Consider the following 16,971-nt stretch of genomic DNA (forward strand, 5'->3'; position numbering starts at 1 on the left):
GGTCACACAGCTAGGTGAGGCCAAATTTTAACTCAGGTCCTCCTGACTTCAGAGCTGGTTCTCTATCCACTGCACCAACTAGCTGCCCAAAGATAGTTTTCAACGTTAATTTTTTTTTTTTTCCTGAGGCAATTGGGCTTAAGTGATTTGCTCAGGGTCACACAGCCAGGAAGTGGTAAATGTCTGAGGCCAAATTTTAACTCAGGTCCTCCTGACTTCAGGACTAATCCTCTATCCACTGTGCCATCTAGCTGACCCTCACCATTCATTTTTATAAGATTTTGTGTTCCAAATTTTTCTCTCTCCTTCCCCTACTGTTTCTTCTCCCCCCAAAACAGCAATCTCATATAAGTTATATAATGTACAATACTTTTAAACATCTTTCTATATTTATCATGTGAAAAAACTTTTTTTAGTGTCATGTCATTCCCCATTCTCAAAACACAGATCAGGATTTCCCTCAGAAGTCTTTTAAACATTCCTGCTATCCTTTGAAACAAGATGAGGTTTTCCTACAGGACACACTCCTACTGATGCCTCATCTTCTCTCAGCCACCTTCACGTTTTTTCTGGAAGTGTTCCCAGTAACAGGAGGACAGTTCCTGAGTAAACCACCACAGATTAAGTCTCTGTTTCCATATTTGTAAAGGGGAGAGAGGACTCCTGCTGTTGCAAACATTTTGCCATTCCTTCCTGTGATGACGAGTCTAAGAAAGTTTATTTCCTCCCACACAAATTATCTCTGTAGTTCAGTTTCTTTATCTGCTTCTTGGGAGCCTGAGTCCCTCTCAGGTCAGAGACTCTGCTTAGCCTGGATTGGCAAATTCCATGTCTCAAGAGGCTCTTGCACCCATGTCAACCCTCCTATGGTAGGACTATGAAGACGGATAGAGGCCTAGAGATCCACAGCAGCTGCTATTCACCCCTGTGAGCTGAAGTACAGGCAGTGGCCCAGTTAAGGAGTTTGAGTTGAGGAAGGAGGCCATAAAAGTTCAGACCTCAGGTATGTCCATCAATTGGTGAATGGCTGAAAAGAGTTATGGTATATGATTATGATGGAATATTACTGTGCTATAAGAAAGAATAAGCTCATTGATATTTTAGAAAAATATGGATATATTTGCACGAGATAATAAAGAACAATATGATCTGAACCAAGAGAATGTTATATATATATATAGTAATAGCAATATTGTTTTAAGAATAACTTTGAGCAACTAAGTCATTTTGACTATTGTGAATACTGAAATTAACTAAAAAGGACATATGAAGGAGGATATGTTGCATCCAAAGAACTGATAGAGATATGTACAAAATGTACAGAAAGGTTTTACATATATACACACACACAAACACATATATATGCACATATATGTATGTGTGTATGTATATATGTATATATGTGTATCTATGTATATACATATATAAATATGTGTGCACATACATATATACATACCTACACACACACATTTGTGTCTAATGGTAGTCATGTCTAGGGCAGAGGAGGAGGAAAGGAAAAAAAAGCAAAAAAAAAAAAAAAAAGAAAGACATTTACATGATAACTTTATTACATATTTAAAAGAAATAGCAAGTTGTACATAATAGATTTGCAGTTTCATGTGCAATCCATCTTTTAAAAATTCTACTATATTATGAAAATGCTTATTTTTCAAGGAAAACTAAAAATACATTGTACACAATAATAGTAAGAATGTCTGATGATTAACTATAAAAGACTGGATTCTTCTCAGTGGTTCAGTGATCCAGGGCAATCCTAATGGACTTTGGATGTAGGGTACCAACTGCATACAGGAAAAGAACTACAGAGATTGAAAGTAAATCAACCATGTTATATTTAACTCTATTTTCTGTTTCTTTTTTCCTGTCCCATTGTTTTTCCTTGTTGTTCTAATTTCTCTCTCCCAACATGATTCATAAAGCAATGTGAATTAAAAATAAATTAATTTTTAAAAAAGAAAATGTTTGTTGTATTTCATAAATTAAAAATAAAATAAAATTTTAAAACTTTAAGTACAATAAGAAAACAATATTTAAACAAAGTTAATCATTAATCCACTATAACTATTTTTGACCCTAGATGAAGTATAAACCAGCAAAGCAGTTAACACAAGGGACAACAATAAAGATTTGAGAGGAAGAAGTGAAGGATAGAACAGGAGAGAAAAAAGAGAGCTCTTGTGGTGGCTGCAAGTAAGATGCATCACATAAAACTATCCAGCAGAAGCAATAATTCATTTGCTACAGGTAAGAGTTTTCAATAACCAATCTCAATTTTCCTAAAATATGATATGACTCCAAAGAGCCAAACTTACTCCAAAATAGATCATCAAATAAGCTTCTGGGAGTCTTTGACCATTTCTCATTTAGTTTATCATTGTATGCTTTTGTCATCCCCTACTGAAGCAGAGGGGCATCTTGATGCCAGCAAATCAGAAACTTTCCCAACAGGATGCCTAAAGGAATACTTCTTGCTGCTGTAGATATCCTTGAAAGAGATTATAAATGGACAACCACAAGAAGCCCAGGAGAAGGTTAATTAGAGAAGATTGCTACAAGAAAACAAATGACTCATGGGGCATTCCCCAGCCTTCCAGTCAAGGTTCTTCACTGCTATGGGGAACTGCCTAAAATGCAGTCCTCAACACTGGCAAATCCTCTTGCTAAGGATTTATCTCCAGGAGCTTCCTTATAGGGTCAATAAAACGGCTCTCAATTGTTCTCAAAATCTCAAAACAATTATTTTGGAAAGTGGAGCAAAGATTACTTAAAATTTTTGTCTTTCCAGGTAATTGCTATATTTCCTTGGCAAACTGCCACTGTGATAGATGATTCCAAATATTACAAATTTCCCCTCAATTTTTCCTATTAAATTTTACAGTTTTGGTCTAAATGCTTATTGTGCATAGTCAATTTTTAAAAATAATATTTTATTTTCCCAAATACATGTAAAGATAGTTTTCAATGTTCAACTTTGCAAAACTTTGTATTCCAAATTTTTCTCCTTCTCTTCCCCCTCCCCAAGACAGCAAGCAATCCAATATAGCTTAAACATGTGCAATTCTTCTGAGCTTATTTCCATATTAGTCATGCTGCACAAGAAAAATCAGATCAAAAGGGAAAAAACACAAGGAAGGAAAAAAAGACAAGTAAACTAACAACAAAAAGGTGAAAATACTACGCTTTGATCCATGTTCAGCCTCCATCCAGTTCTCTCTCTAAATGAAGATGGCACTTTTCATCACACGTCTATTGGAATTACTTTGAATCACCTCATTGTTGAAAAGAGACAAATCCATCATAATTAATCATCTTGACATTACTGTTTACAATATGTTGTGCCACAGTTCCCTTTTTGTCCTAATTCAGTTTCCCTAATTGTCCTGATTCAGTTTCCCTAAACTGTTCTGCCTTGGTTCCTAATTTCCTAATTGTAATGCTCAATCCTGCAACACCATCCCTCCCTCTTAATCATGACATCATCAGAATGTCTGGTGCCTCTCCCCAAACTGTAATCTCCCCCCATCCTGTCAGAACCGGATTGATAGTCCAATTCTGCCCCTGCCTCAATCTACTGCTGTAACTGATGGGTATATATATATATGTCTTTGAGAACTCACATTGGTTGCTGGATGCTTTGGACATCAGCCCTGAGGGCAGCATGCCCCTAGTACAATCTGTCCCTTTCAAATAAAATATTAAAAACTCTCTAATTTCTATCTTGCCTCAGTTTCTCCGGCATTACAAATATTATGCTGGGTTCTGCTCACTTCACTCAGCAACAGTTCATGTAAATTTTTTCCAAGCTTTTCTGATATTAATCTTCATCATTTCATATAGAACAATAACATTGCAATACATTCACATACCATAACTTATTCAGCCATTCCCCAACTGATAGGAATCTATTCACTTTTCAATTCCTTCTTTTATATTCTTCCAGAATTCATGGTAACAGAAATACAAAATTAGTCAACATCCTTGGAAATCCCCAACCCCACTACAGAAACAGTTTCTGGAAACCACATTCCATGAATAGGTCCATCTTCTTTATCTATTTCAAGAGGCAGATCCATTCAAAGTTATATATATCGTCTCCTATCAATTGTCATACTACCATTGCATATATAATAGTTCTAAATCTAAGCCTTTAGAAATGTATTACAATGGTTACTGTTGTGATTAATAAAATTCTTAATTAATCACTAATCAATTTCACATCATGAAAATTCAAATGCAAATACAAAATACAAAAGCAAAATACAAAATTCAAGTTGCAGTGGTGAGTAATTGGTATTGACCCAATATCAGATTGCCAAGAGATACTTATATCCTTATGAAATCAGACTCCCCAGTAAACTGCTAAAAGCTTGAGATAAAGGAACACTCCCAGTTAACTGGAAATGTCCAAAAGTCATGCATGTACTGGATTCAGTATGTAGCTAATTGTGGAAAACAAATTCAGCTAGGTTAATACAGGATCTTTGATTGTTGTCAGTTGCACATGCTAAAATTTGAAGACTTGAAGGCAGGAAGGGCCAGTAATATCCAGAAATTTTGTGAATCTTCCCCTGTATTCACACAAGTATTTTTCTAAAACCCATATGGTATGCACTCATTCCAGGGGTCTGCCTTAATTTGATATTTGGTTGATTAATTGCTTGCCTCTTCTTTCCAAAGAGTCTGTGAGTGACTTGAAATGGATTTACTCTCTTCCTTTATCAAGAAAAAGCCCTTCTATTATCAGGAATAGACAAGTTCCAGACTATCCTGTTTGTATAGAGTGATTGTAAGGATGGAACTCTTTATCAGCCTTTATTGTATATCCCTCTAAAATCTGAGCATCTTTAAACAAGCTTTGAGATATGAACAGATAATTTGCAAATAACGAAATTAAAACCATTCAAAGTAATGTGAAAAAATGCTCTAAATCATTATTGATCAGAGAAATGTAAATTAAGACAATTCTGAGGTACCACTACACACCTCTCAGATTGGCTAAGCTGATAGGAAAAGATAATGATGAATGTGGAGAGCATGTGGGAAAACTGGGACATTAATACATTGTTGGTGGAGTTGTCAACTTGCTGAGGTTGAGAAGGGGGGATCCAAAAGTACCAGACTGGTGTCACGAGATGTCTCAAAAGAATTTGCAGGCTTGAAATCATCTCCTAACCAAAGGGTAGTTTATTAAAAGTAATGTGACACTATTACTGAATGAACTGAATTCTAAGCAAATTCAGTAAAGAGACTCAAACAAGTAGAAACACTTATACAGCTTTCAATCATAGATATGTTAATTCTATGACCCAAGAGTAAGGCTAGAAAATAATCTCCAGTTGAATTAAGGTGGTCTTCAGATAGATTGGGTATACTCAATTTCCTGAGGCAGATTCCAAAGCCAGAAGGTCAAGAACTCATTAGAAGAGAAGCCCCAAGGTAGGGGACCTTCAAATCACACTACGTCAAACTGATCCAATCATTCTGGAGAGCAATATGGAACTATACCCAAAGGTTTATCAGATTGCATATCCTTTGATCCAGTAGTGACTCTCCCAAAGAGATCACAAAAAAAGGAAAAGAACTTATGTGTGCAAAATATATTTAGCAGCCCTTTTTGTATTGGCAAGAAACTAGAAACTTAGTGGATATAGAACAAGCTATTAACCAACTCCCTAAGAAAAAAATCCCCAGGACCAGATAGATTTATATGCGAATTCTACCAAACATTTAAAGAACAATTAATTCCAATGCTATATAAACTATTTGAAAAACTAGAAATTGAAGGAGTCCTACCAAATTTCTTTTATGACACAGACATGGTACTGATACCTAAACCAGGTAGGCTGAAAACAGAAAAAGAAAATTATAGACCAATCTCTCTAATGAATATTGATGCTAAAATCTTAAATAAAATATTAGCGAAATTAGTGGATGCCTATCAGTTGGGGAATGGCTGAATAAGTGGTGGTTTATGAATGTAATGGAATATTATTGTTCTATAAGAACTGATCAATGGGATGATTTCAGAGAGGCCTGGAGATGCTTATATGAGCTAATGCTAAGTGAAGTAAGTAGAACCAGGAGAACATTATATACAGCAACAGCAAGATTATACAATGATCAGTTCAGATGGATGTGGCTCTTTTCACAGCAAAGTGATTCAGTCAAATTCCTCTGGTCTTGTGTTGAAGAAGTTCTGCATCCAGAAGGAGGACCATGGGGACTGACTATGGATCACAACATAGTCTTATTTGTAGTTTAACTTGTTTTTTTTCCTTTCTTACTCATTTTTCCCTCCTTTTTGATCTGATTTTTCTTGTGTAGCATGAGAATTGCACCTGTTGGATTATTTGCTGTCTAGGCAAGGGGAAGGGGAAAGATAGGGGGAAAAATTGTAACACAAGGTTTTACAAGGGTAAATACTGAAAATTATCTATGCATATGTTTTGACAATAAAAAATTTAATAATAAAAAAGAATACTCCAAAAAAGAAATAAATAACCTTTAAAATATCAATTGGCATATTTTTAGACAGATATGGAATAGGTCAGTCTGGCTTCTCTTGATCCTATTGATCCTGAACTACCAAATTTTTAAGAGTTTAAAACTGTCCATGGCTTACACCATCTTTGCTGAATCCCCTTTTGGGTTAGCCTGCCACAGCAATCTGCCTCGTGATGTCTTTCCTTTCATCCTCCATCACATCTCATGGTGTCGTTCTCCTTGTTATAACTAACTCTTTTAGGGGTCTAAACTCCTCTATGGATTTAACCTGTCAGTCAATGGCATACTCACACCTCATGGCATATTCCTTTAATAGACCTGGTGGTACAAGATATCATGGAGTATCTTTGGACTCATGTAGTCACTGCTCAGCTTGAAAATAACTTGACCCCTTGTCTTAGTAATGTGGTTTTCAATATTAGGTGTGGTTAGCAGAGGAATTGAAAAAAATAATCCCTAAAACAGGTAGGGAAAAGGCTCTGATAGAGATCAGATTAGCTCCATGGCCCCACCCTCTGATGTCATCCAGTCTGAAATCCAAGAGATGTCAAGCCCCTAAGACGCACGCTCTGTAGACATCTTGAGCAATCCCATCTTGTTATGCCCTGTCAGAAATGCCAGTCATGTCCCTGAGGTTAACTTTCTTTATAAAATCTACTTATGGGCCATTCCATGGCTGCTACCTTCCTTTGAGTCATTCATCCTGGTGCTCTATTTTGTGGTATATTTCTCCTTACCACCCCTGCCCATGCCACGTGGTATCTTTCCTAACTCCACTATGCTTCTCAACCCCACTTTTCTTTTTAGCTAACTAACTCTTTTAGAGTGCCAAATTCCTTTCCCCTGTCTGTCAGCTAAAGACATGCGCCAACTTCATGCTCCTCATGTAATATGATTTTTGTGGTCCCCTGATTTTAGGGAAGGCTTCTGTTCTAGCAATAAGTCAGTAATTCTAGATTTTCTGCTTCAAGAAACTCCCACACATAATCTCTGATTCTGACCACTCCTTAGTCAGATAGCTTCTGGCCTCAGGAAATTCCCACAGATCAAACTCCTGAGACAATAGTAAATAAACCACTCCTCAATTCACTGCTTACTGGTAGTTTCATCAGTAATGAAGTGATCAACCAAGAACCAATCCTTCTGGAGACCTTTCCTATTTATGAACCATAGAATTAGCATATCTATGACTGTAAGCTGGATAAATATATCTTCTTGCTTCTATTTCTCTGTTGGATTCCCTTAAAATTCCAACCTGCTTTTGTAATGGTTTTATAATTACTATTGCAATAAAACTTTGCCCCTTGACTAGGAGATGGTTTCAAGCCTGCAAATTCTTTTGAGACATCTTGCAACACTGGTCCCATTTTAAGTTTTAAATCCTATTCTTCCATATAGCAGAGCTTTTGGAGGGAGACCTGGTGTTTTTTCCTCCAAGGTTTGTTGATCACTTAGCAAAAAAAAGTTGTTGAAGTGTATAATGATCTCCTGGTCCTGCTCATTTCACTCAGCATCAGTTGATGTAAGTCTCTCCAAGCCTCTCTGAAATCCTCCTGCTGGTCATTTCTTACAGAATAATAATATTCCATAACATTCATATACCACAATTTATTTAGCCATTCTCCAATTGAGGGGCATCCACTCATTTTCTAGTTTCTGGCCACTACAAAGAGGACTGCCACAAACATTCTTGCACATACAGGTCCCTTTCCCTTCTTTAAAATCTCTTTGGGATATAAGCCCAGTCGTAACACTGCTGGATCAAAGGGTATGCTTATACAGCAATTCTCCAAGAAAATTTAAATTAAGAATTTGTTATTTACTAATATTACTTATTTACGAATATTCTTTTGCTTCTGGGATAGATTCCTATGTTTAGAATGTAAGCCTGGATTCCAGACAATGGAAGAAAATATCAAGGGGATAGCAGCTTATTTTTTTAGTTTTCATTTAATCTTGTGTTTTGCAGTTTGTACTTTGCTCTCCTCTATTAACACTTTGTCTATTGGGAATTGCCCTTTCTTGTAAGATCATAATAAATTCTTTTTTGCTTTTTTTTTTTTTTTAACCTCAAGAGTCTCTGATTTTAATTCAGATAAGGATTGATGGGAGTTGTGCTCCCTTTAAGAAACTAACCCTTTTAGATCGATTTATTCCTTTCTGATTCCCAGCCCCTTCTGGCTGATACATTAACAATTCAAGAATCTAGGACCTTTGATCCACAAATCCTGGTCAAAATCACCCCTTTGAATTCCAATAGAAGATCTGGGCCTGTCCCAGCTCCCATCAGATCTGAGCCAACTTGGTACTCCACCCACGGACCCCTTTAGCTAAATCTCTCATAAAAGAGCCAAGCTGGAGTCCTCTCTTTGCAGAGGTTCCAAACATGGCAGCCTTACGCCTGGCATGCCAAGGATCTCTGCCCACTGAAACACTGTTTCCAGTGCCCTCTTCTCTTTACCTAATACCTTTTACTAACTAGACTTTAACCTTGCTTCCAAACCCCAAAATAAATCTCTTTTATCAATCTAAGTTTTCAGTCTGTAAATTCCCTTACAGGGGACTCTTGCACTGCCACTAGACCTCATTTAACTCCATATCCTTGCGCTGAACCCAAAGGGGTTGCAGGGGAGCTCTATTTGACTCCCTGTGCCCTGAACCTGCCACTAGACCTCAATTAAACCCTAATTTCATTTAGATAACCCAATTCTAGACCTCATCAGGGTCACTGTCCCACATAATTACCTTCTGTGTCTCCAACTTTCTGAGTTCTAAAATCCTCCTCTTGGAACTCCAAGTGGGTAAAAGGGTATGGTTTGTCAGAACAGCCGTCCTATACTCTAAGGAAACTCTCTTTTAATCCTGCTGCAGAAGAATTGAATGGTAACATAGAAGAAAATTAGTGTAACTTGGAACGATAGATTTCTGCCATCTTTAAATTTTGAGGGTATTTTAATGTTTAAATTGGAATTCTGATTTTAAAATTTTATGAGAGAATTGTATGATATAATTACTATAACTAACTAGTAAATAATATATTGTGAATATGTTTATTCTGGATATAATATTTTAGAAATTTACTGGAAATTTAAATTTAAATTTGATTTATTCTAAGCTAAAATAACTGGGTACTCCAATGGTGGAGTAACATACAAAATTCTCTCTGGTAACTTACTCAGAGGTCATGATGGTGTGTAGCTTCTAGGTGAATTTGGCAGTAACTCTAAGGCCACCTAGCCTTGGGAGTACTGTAGTACAAATAATGCTGACTGCCAGATAACAATCTGTTGGTCAGTAATAACAAAGCTTATTCTTTGAGATAATAATGAAGTGCATACCAAACTAAGCCATAAAATTCAATAACAAGGTGCATGCAAGACCACTCCTTAATTCTACCTCTAAACCATAAAATTAGCATAGTGGTATGAAGTACCTGATCTCTCTTTTTCCTATAAGTATATCTTCTTGCTCCTGTTTCTTTGCTAAATTCTTTAGAACTTAGCCCACTTCAAATGGCGTTACAATTATAATAAACTTTGCTTCTTGACTTGGAGATGGCTTCAAGCCTGCAAATTCTTTTGCGATACCTCATACCACCAATCTGAAACCCCAAACTTTTGGAGTCTCCTTTGAACCTCAATAGTCATGTGTTTATATTTCCTAATTAGATGAAATCCCTTTAACATGTTATATTACTTTCTAAATTATATGTTGTACACTGGGAAATGAGTGTAAATTGAGAGCATTGGTTTTTGTTTTGTTTTGTTTTGTTTTGTTTCTCTTCCCAGATTATTTTTACCTTGCGAATACAATCCTTCCTCAACAAAATGCGGTTCTGCACATCTATATTGTACCTAGGATATACTATAACATATTTAATATGTATGGGAATGCCTGCCATCTAGGGGAGGGGATGGAGGGAAGGAGGGGAAAAATTCAGAACAGAAGGGAGTACAAGGGATAATGTTGTAAGAAAAAAAAAATTACCTATGCATATGTACTGTCAAAGAAAATGTTATAATTATAAAAATTAATTTAAAAAAAGAAAAGAAAAATAAATAAAAAGTAAATAAATAAATAAATAAATTATATGTTGTACAATTTGAACATTTTTATGAGCTATGTTTAAAAAATTCTGTCAGCACTATTGGACATGAGTTTTGTTTTGTGAAATTTTTACTCAAAATTATTAGTCATCACCCAAGTTCTGAATTTTATAAGTTTGAGTTATCTGAAATTCATTTTAAGATCTAAAACTAATGTAACTATTGTGTATAGGATAGTGAAAAACTTTATTTAGATTTTATTTTCAGATCAATTAGCACTTCCCCACTCTTACTCCCCACTGGTGGGGGAAGTAGAAGAAAAACTCACAGAATCATTCTTGCTATCAAGGTCATCAGCTCTGGAAAATGACCTTGGTATAGAATATGAAATTCTCATAAAAGAAAAGAAATACAGGTGACAATTTGGCTATGATTTCAAAAACTTTCAAAGGATTTTTGGTTGTAATCTGAAATTTAGAATTGAAAATTGTGTCATAGTTTTATTTTGACTCAATTGGCTTCATTATACATGAGGATATAGTCTACCCTTCTCTCACTGGGTGTGGCTGCTCCCAGCCTGGTCTGAGGTCTTCTCCCATTTCACTGATTATTATTAGGGGAGATAGAAAGTATCCCACTTATGCTCAGTCTTTCTCTGGGCCCCCCTGCTGGTTAGATGAAATTTCTTTAACTTTAAACATTTCCCCAACAGGACAGCTGTTCATTCCTCAATCTATTATGTAGAATTTCACCAAGTTACCACCTGGGAAAATGGGCCCTTGTCACACTTTTAAAACCCTTCTGCAGCCTATGTTTACAATTCATTAATAACTCAATATTTGTTTTTATTTTTCAAGTCTGTGGTGGTTGTTTTAAGAGCAAAATCATTTCTGTAATGTTAAAGATAATATTAGATAAGATGTTATATCAAGGTTCTACTGCTTAGTAACGCAAAGAACTTCTAAGAGAAAAAAAAATTTTAAAAAGAGCTGCAAGAGGCAACTAGGTGGCGCAGTGGATAGAGCACCAGCCCTGAATTCAGGAGGACCTGAGTTCAAATCTGATCTCAGACACTTAACACTTCCTGGCTGTGTGACCCTGGGCAAGTCACTTAACCCCAGCCTCAAAAAACAAAAACAAAACAAAACAAAAAGTGCTTCTAAGAGAAGTTTGTTAGATTTCTGGTTAACTGCAAATCCTTTGGAAATAGTTATTTCAAAACCCATTCAGCAAATAATTTATTAAATGTATCATGGTCTCATTGTTTACTGCCTTCCACCATATTAGCCCTAAGATAGTTGTAGGTACAATGTTTTGTAAGATTTTTTTTCTTTTTAGGGATATTTGAGGGAAAAATTTTTGGAAACTATAACTAATATTATTTCTTGAATTTGAATCCAGGTATAGATGAGGACCAATAAATGAGAAAAATCCTTCCCAGATAAATGCTACAGAACTTCAGAAGGTGGACTTTGTTCATCTAGACAAAAAGGAGTTTCAAGGATGACTTTTTGACCTCTACTTGAGGTCAGACCCTTCTAACTTAATCCTCAATCCTTTTTATAAGAATTATGTAGAGAGCCTCAACTCTGGAGAACTATACTTGAAACAAGGTGTTAACTCAGTGGAATTGATGAGATGATTGTTCTCTAGTACTTAGCATGGTGATGTAATGGTTCTCTAGTTCATACATATTCAGTATACTGTAATGATGTAATTGTAATAGGGAATTTAAACCGGGGACAAAGTCAGACTGGGAGGAGACTGGTTGAGACTGGCAGACTGGCAGATTCCTGGATGAGACTGGGTCAGACTGAGACTGTGTCAGACTATGACAGACACAGACTGTGGAAGAGAGAATAAAGACTTTGGACTCTATTCTTGTCCATTCTCATGGTATCTATCCTGCCTCAGCAGAAAGCTAGCCCAAACATTACAGAATTATTCCCACCTATTCCTGAGTCTGGCAAGGAGGGGGAATTCATCCTCAATTTTTATAGCTGAAGTCAAACAGCTAAGGATGCTTTATTCTGTCCCTGCTTTTTTCTCTTATAGCACATCTCTATATTGAGAACAAGTGAACTTTAAGCTTTAAGCTAAGCATGACCATTAAAAGCCATGAGCAAAAAAGCAAATATTAAATCTTCCCATTTTCTATCTGAAAATGTGTGGTCATTAGGCAAATAACTGTTTTCCATTATTGGGTAGATGAATATTTAGCCTAATCTTCCTGTTAATAAGAGATATATCTTTATTAGAAATATGTTTATATAAGATTCCTAAACTTTTCAAAGTGTAAGAACATTTAGCTACTGATGCAACTGTGAGACAACACTGCTATTTTTGTGCAATGTAACTTAAAGTAGAGAATTATAGTGCAGTTTTTTAAAAAATGTAATTTAGAGTTTTGTTACATCCATGTAAAAAGTCAATTCTATTTAAATTAATGTTTGTCCTGTGTGTCTGTGGCACAAGCATGTTTTCTTATAACTTATGCAGAGGCCATAAGAAATTGGTTTGTTCATTATTGCCTTTCAAATGATGCTATTCCCCACAAAACACCTCCCTTAAATGAACAAGTAAAAATGTTCATGGACTAGTCACTTAGACAGTGAGAAATCTTGTTCGAAGGCAGAAGCTGAATGTGTAGGGAAATCTTGAAGCTCATGTTAAAGCCATATGATGTATAAAAGTAGGTATAAAAGTAGACTTTTTAGAAAATCTGTTCAAGACAATTCTCAGACAAAGTTAAAACTATTTCTAGTCATATGAAAAGATGATCCACGTCATTATTAATCAGAGAAATGCAAGTTAACTCTGAGATAGCACTACATACCTGTCAGATTGGCTAGAATGACAGGGAAAGATAATGTGGAGTGTTGGAGGGGATGTGGGAAAACAGGGACACTGATACATTGTTGGTGGAATTGTGAATACATCCAGCCCTTCTGGAGAGCAATTTGGAACTATGCTCAAAAAGTTATCAAACTGTGCATATCCTTTGATCCAGCAATGTTACTACTGGGCTTATATCCCAAAGAGATCTTAAAGAAGAGAAAGGGACCTGTATGTGCAAGAATGTTTGTGGCAGCCCTTTTTGTAGTGGCCAGAAACTGGAAACTGAGTGGAAGCCCATCAATTGGAGAATGGCTGAATAAATTGTGGTATATGAATATTATGGAATATTATTGTTCTGTAAGAAAGGATCAGCAGGATGATTTCAGAAAGGCCTGGAGAGACTTACATGAGCTGATGCTGAGTGAAATGAGCAGGGCCAAGAGATCATTATATACTTCAAGAACAATACTATATGATGATCAATTCTGATAGACGTGGTCCTCTTCAACAATGAAATGAGACAAATCAGTTCCAATAAGAGCAGTAATGAACTGAACCAGCTACACCCAGCGAAAGGACTCTGGGAGATGACTATGAACCACTACATAGAATTCCCAATCCCTCTAATTTTGTCTGCCTGCATTTTGGATTTCCTTCAGGCTAATTGTACACTATTTCAAAGTCAGATTCTTTTCATACAGCAAAATAACTGTTTGGACATGTATACTAATATTGTATTTAATTTATACTTTAACATATTTAACATGTATTGGTCCATTAAAGTTGTTCTATGGGAAGTTACACCATATAATAGATTTGGGGTACAAGAAGCCAAGTTGATGAAATGGACCAAAGCATATCAGCTGGCTAAAGGAATGTCCAGAGGACATTTACACAGATTCCAAATATCAGCCTCCATAAACATCACTGCAAGAGGCAGAGCCAAGATGGCAGAGAAGGCACAAGCTCTTTAAGTTCCTCTCTCTTGCCCTCACTACTAATCTTTGAATTTAGCCTCAAAAATAGTGCTTGACTGGTGAAATTCATGAAGATTAAAGGTGCAACAATTTAGTAGCTGAAGATAATCTGGAAGATAGCCAGAACAGGTTTGTGTGAGGGCCTGGAATAGGCCAGCAACAAACAAGGAAGTAGGAATGGACCAGGGATGGGGGTAGCCGCTGTGACTAGAAGAGCAGTGGAAATGATCCTGCCATAGGCTGACTGCTTTGCCTTGAGTATAAAGCAGGGGACCAGCATAGAGATTAGAACTGGAGGTACAGGGTACTCTAAAAAACGCCAGAACTGTACCTCCCCCCCCAAAACCGGAAGTGACTCAGCATAAACCAGCACAACTGTGCAGCTGAATGTTGAACCACGGCCAGGGCATCAGCAAATCTACAAAGCAGGGGGGTGCAGCCTGAGGCAGCCTCTAATCTGCACAGTGGGGGGCTCATCCTGGGGCAACAGAACCTCCACAGTAAGACTGCTTCTGCTGCAGAGAAACTTCCCTCTGAGCTATTAATACCCACAGCCCCACAGCAGCTTCAGATTGGGATAGTGACAATCACTGCTCACACTCTTGCCTCAAGGAAGTTGTTAATCCTTACTGTAGGGTTCTTAGCAAGGCATCCCCCACAGCCAGGCTGTGCAGACCTGAGTCACTTAAGCCATTGGAGAATTATTTCCCAGAGCACTCCTGTACCTGGCCACTCCTTGTAGCTGGCTGACAGGCTGGCTATACAATTATCCCTGTTCTGCAGAGGAAGCTGATAACTTCCTGGCCCTGAAGCCAGACCCTATAAAATGAGTTAAAAAAAATTAAAAGAATGATTGATAGCTTCTATACTGAAAGAGAGCAGGTTTTCAACCCTGAGGAGACTAATAGCAGAGAGTCTCCAGACAATGATTGGTCCACAACACAAAAGGCTCTCCTAGAAGAGACTTAAAAAAAAATCTTAAAAGGGAGGTAGAAGAAAAATGGGGAAAGGAAATAGAAGCTATGCAAGAGAATAACAACTTTCTGAAAGGTGAACTGGAAAAGGTAAACAACTTCCTGAAAGGTGAATTGGAAAAGGTAAAAAACTCACAGGAAGTGCAGGGAAACAAAATTTGTGAATTGGAAAAGATAAAGAATTCCCAGGAAAGTAGAATTGTGAATTAGAAAAAGAAAATAACTCACTAAAAAAAAAAATTAGTGAAATGGAAAAAAATTCCATAGAGCAAAATAACTTATTTAAAAACTCAATTGGAAATATACAAAAAAAATAAAATAAAATAAAAAAATCTAATGAAGAAAATAACTCACTAAAAAATCAGAACCGAACAAATAGAAATGAATGAGTCAAGAATCAGTCAAGCAAAATCAAAAAAATGAAAAAATTGAAAGAAATATCACATATCTACTAGAAAAAACAACAGACTTGGGAAATAGATCTAGGAGAGATAATCTGAGGATTATTGGACTCCCAGAAAATTATGATGAAAAAAAGAGCCTAGATACTATTTTACAGGAAGTCATAAAAGAGAACTGCCCAGAGGTAACAGAATCAGAAGGGAAAATAGGCATCGAAAGAATTCATAGAACACCTTCTGAAAAAGACCCTTAAAAAAACATTCCATGGAATATTATGGCCAAACTTCAGAACTATCAGACTGAGGAAAAAATATTACAAGCAGCCAGGAAAAAACAATTTAAATATTGAGGTGCCACAGTAAGGGTCACTCAAGATCTGGTTGCATCCACACTAAAGGATCTGGAATCTGATATTCTGAAAGGCAAAAGAACTTGGAATGCAACCAAGAATAAACTACCCAGCTAAGCTGAGCATTTTCTTCCATGGAAGAAGATGGACATTTAATGAAACAGAGGAATTTCATTTGTTTCTAAGGAAAAAACCAGATCTAAGCAAAAAGTTTGATCTCCAACCAAGAGAAGCAGAAAAAGGTAAAAGGATCTCTTGAGAACTATATTTATGATATGGATATACATAAAGTCCACATGTATAATTTGATTGTATTGATATAACATAGAAATGGAAAGGGGATAGTATCAGAAAAAGGGAAAAGAGGAAATTTTAAAAAAAGGGAAACTACATCCTACAAAGAGGAAAAAAAAACCTATCAGATCTGAGGGAAATTAGAGAGGGGGAGGAACATTGTGTGAATCTTACTCTCATCAGAGTTGGCTCAAAGAGAAAATAATTGACATATTTGTTTTACAAAGAATTCTCTCTCACTTCACTAAAAAGTGGGAGAGAAAAAGAGAAAAGGAAAAGAGTAATAAGGAAAAGGTACAAAAAAGAGGAAGGGATCTAAAGAGGAAGGGCTGCGTGACACAAGTGGGGCCCATAAGTTTAATACTTGGGAAGGGGTTCAGGGGGGGCAAGGGAAAAAAGCATAATCCAGGGATATTATGATGGCAGGAAATACAGAATTAGTCATTTTAACTATAAATGTGAACGGAATGAATTCTCCTATTAAGCGGAGGTGGATAGCAGACTGGATCAAAAGTCAGAATCCTACAATATGTTGTTTACAGGAAACACATTTAAAGCAGGAAGAT

At 36.5% G+C, this 16,971-nt stretch overlaps 1 long non-coding RNA gene across 1 annotated transcript; it reads left to right on the forward strand.

Annotated features, from left to right (window-relative positions):
• The first annotated feature begins 829 nt into the window (after nt 1-829).
• LOC141564861 (uncharacterized) lies at nt 830-14,191 on the forward strand. The gene is made up of 3 exons (XR_012488762.1): nt 830-1,003; nt 2,099-2,265; nt 11,973-14,191. It is a non-coding gene; the product is annotated as an uncharacterized LOC141564861 (long non-coding RNA).
• Nucleotides 14,192-16,971: the final 2,780 nt, after the last annotated feature.

Source organism: Sminthopsis crassicaudata, chromosome 3, assembly GCF_048593235.1.
Source record: "Sminthopsis crassicaudata isolate SCR6 chromosome 3, ASM4859323v1, whole genome shotgun sequence".
Lineage (NCBI taxonomy): Eukaryota > Metazoa > Chordata > Mammalia > Dasyuromorphia > Dasyuridae > Sminthopsis > Sminthopsis crassicaudata.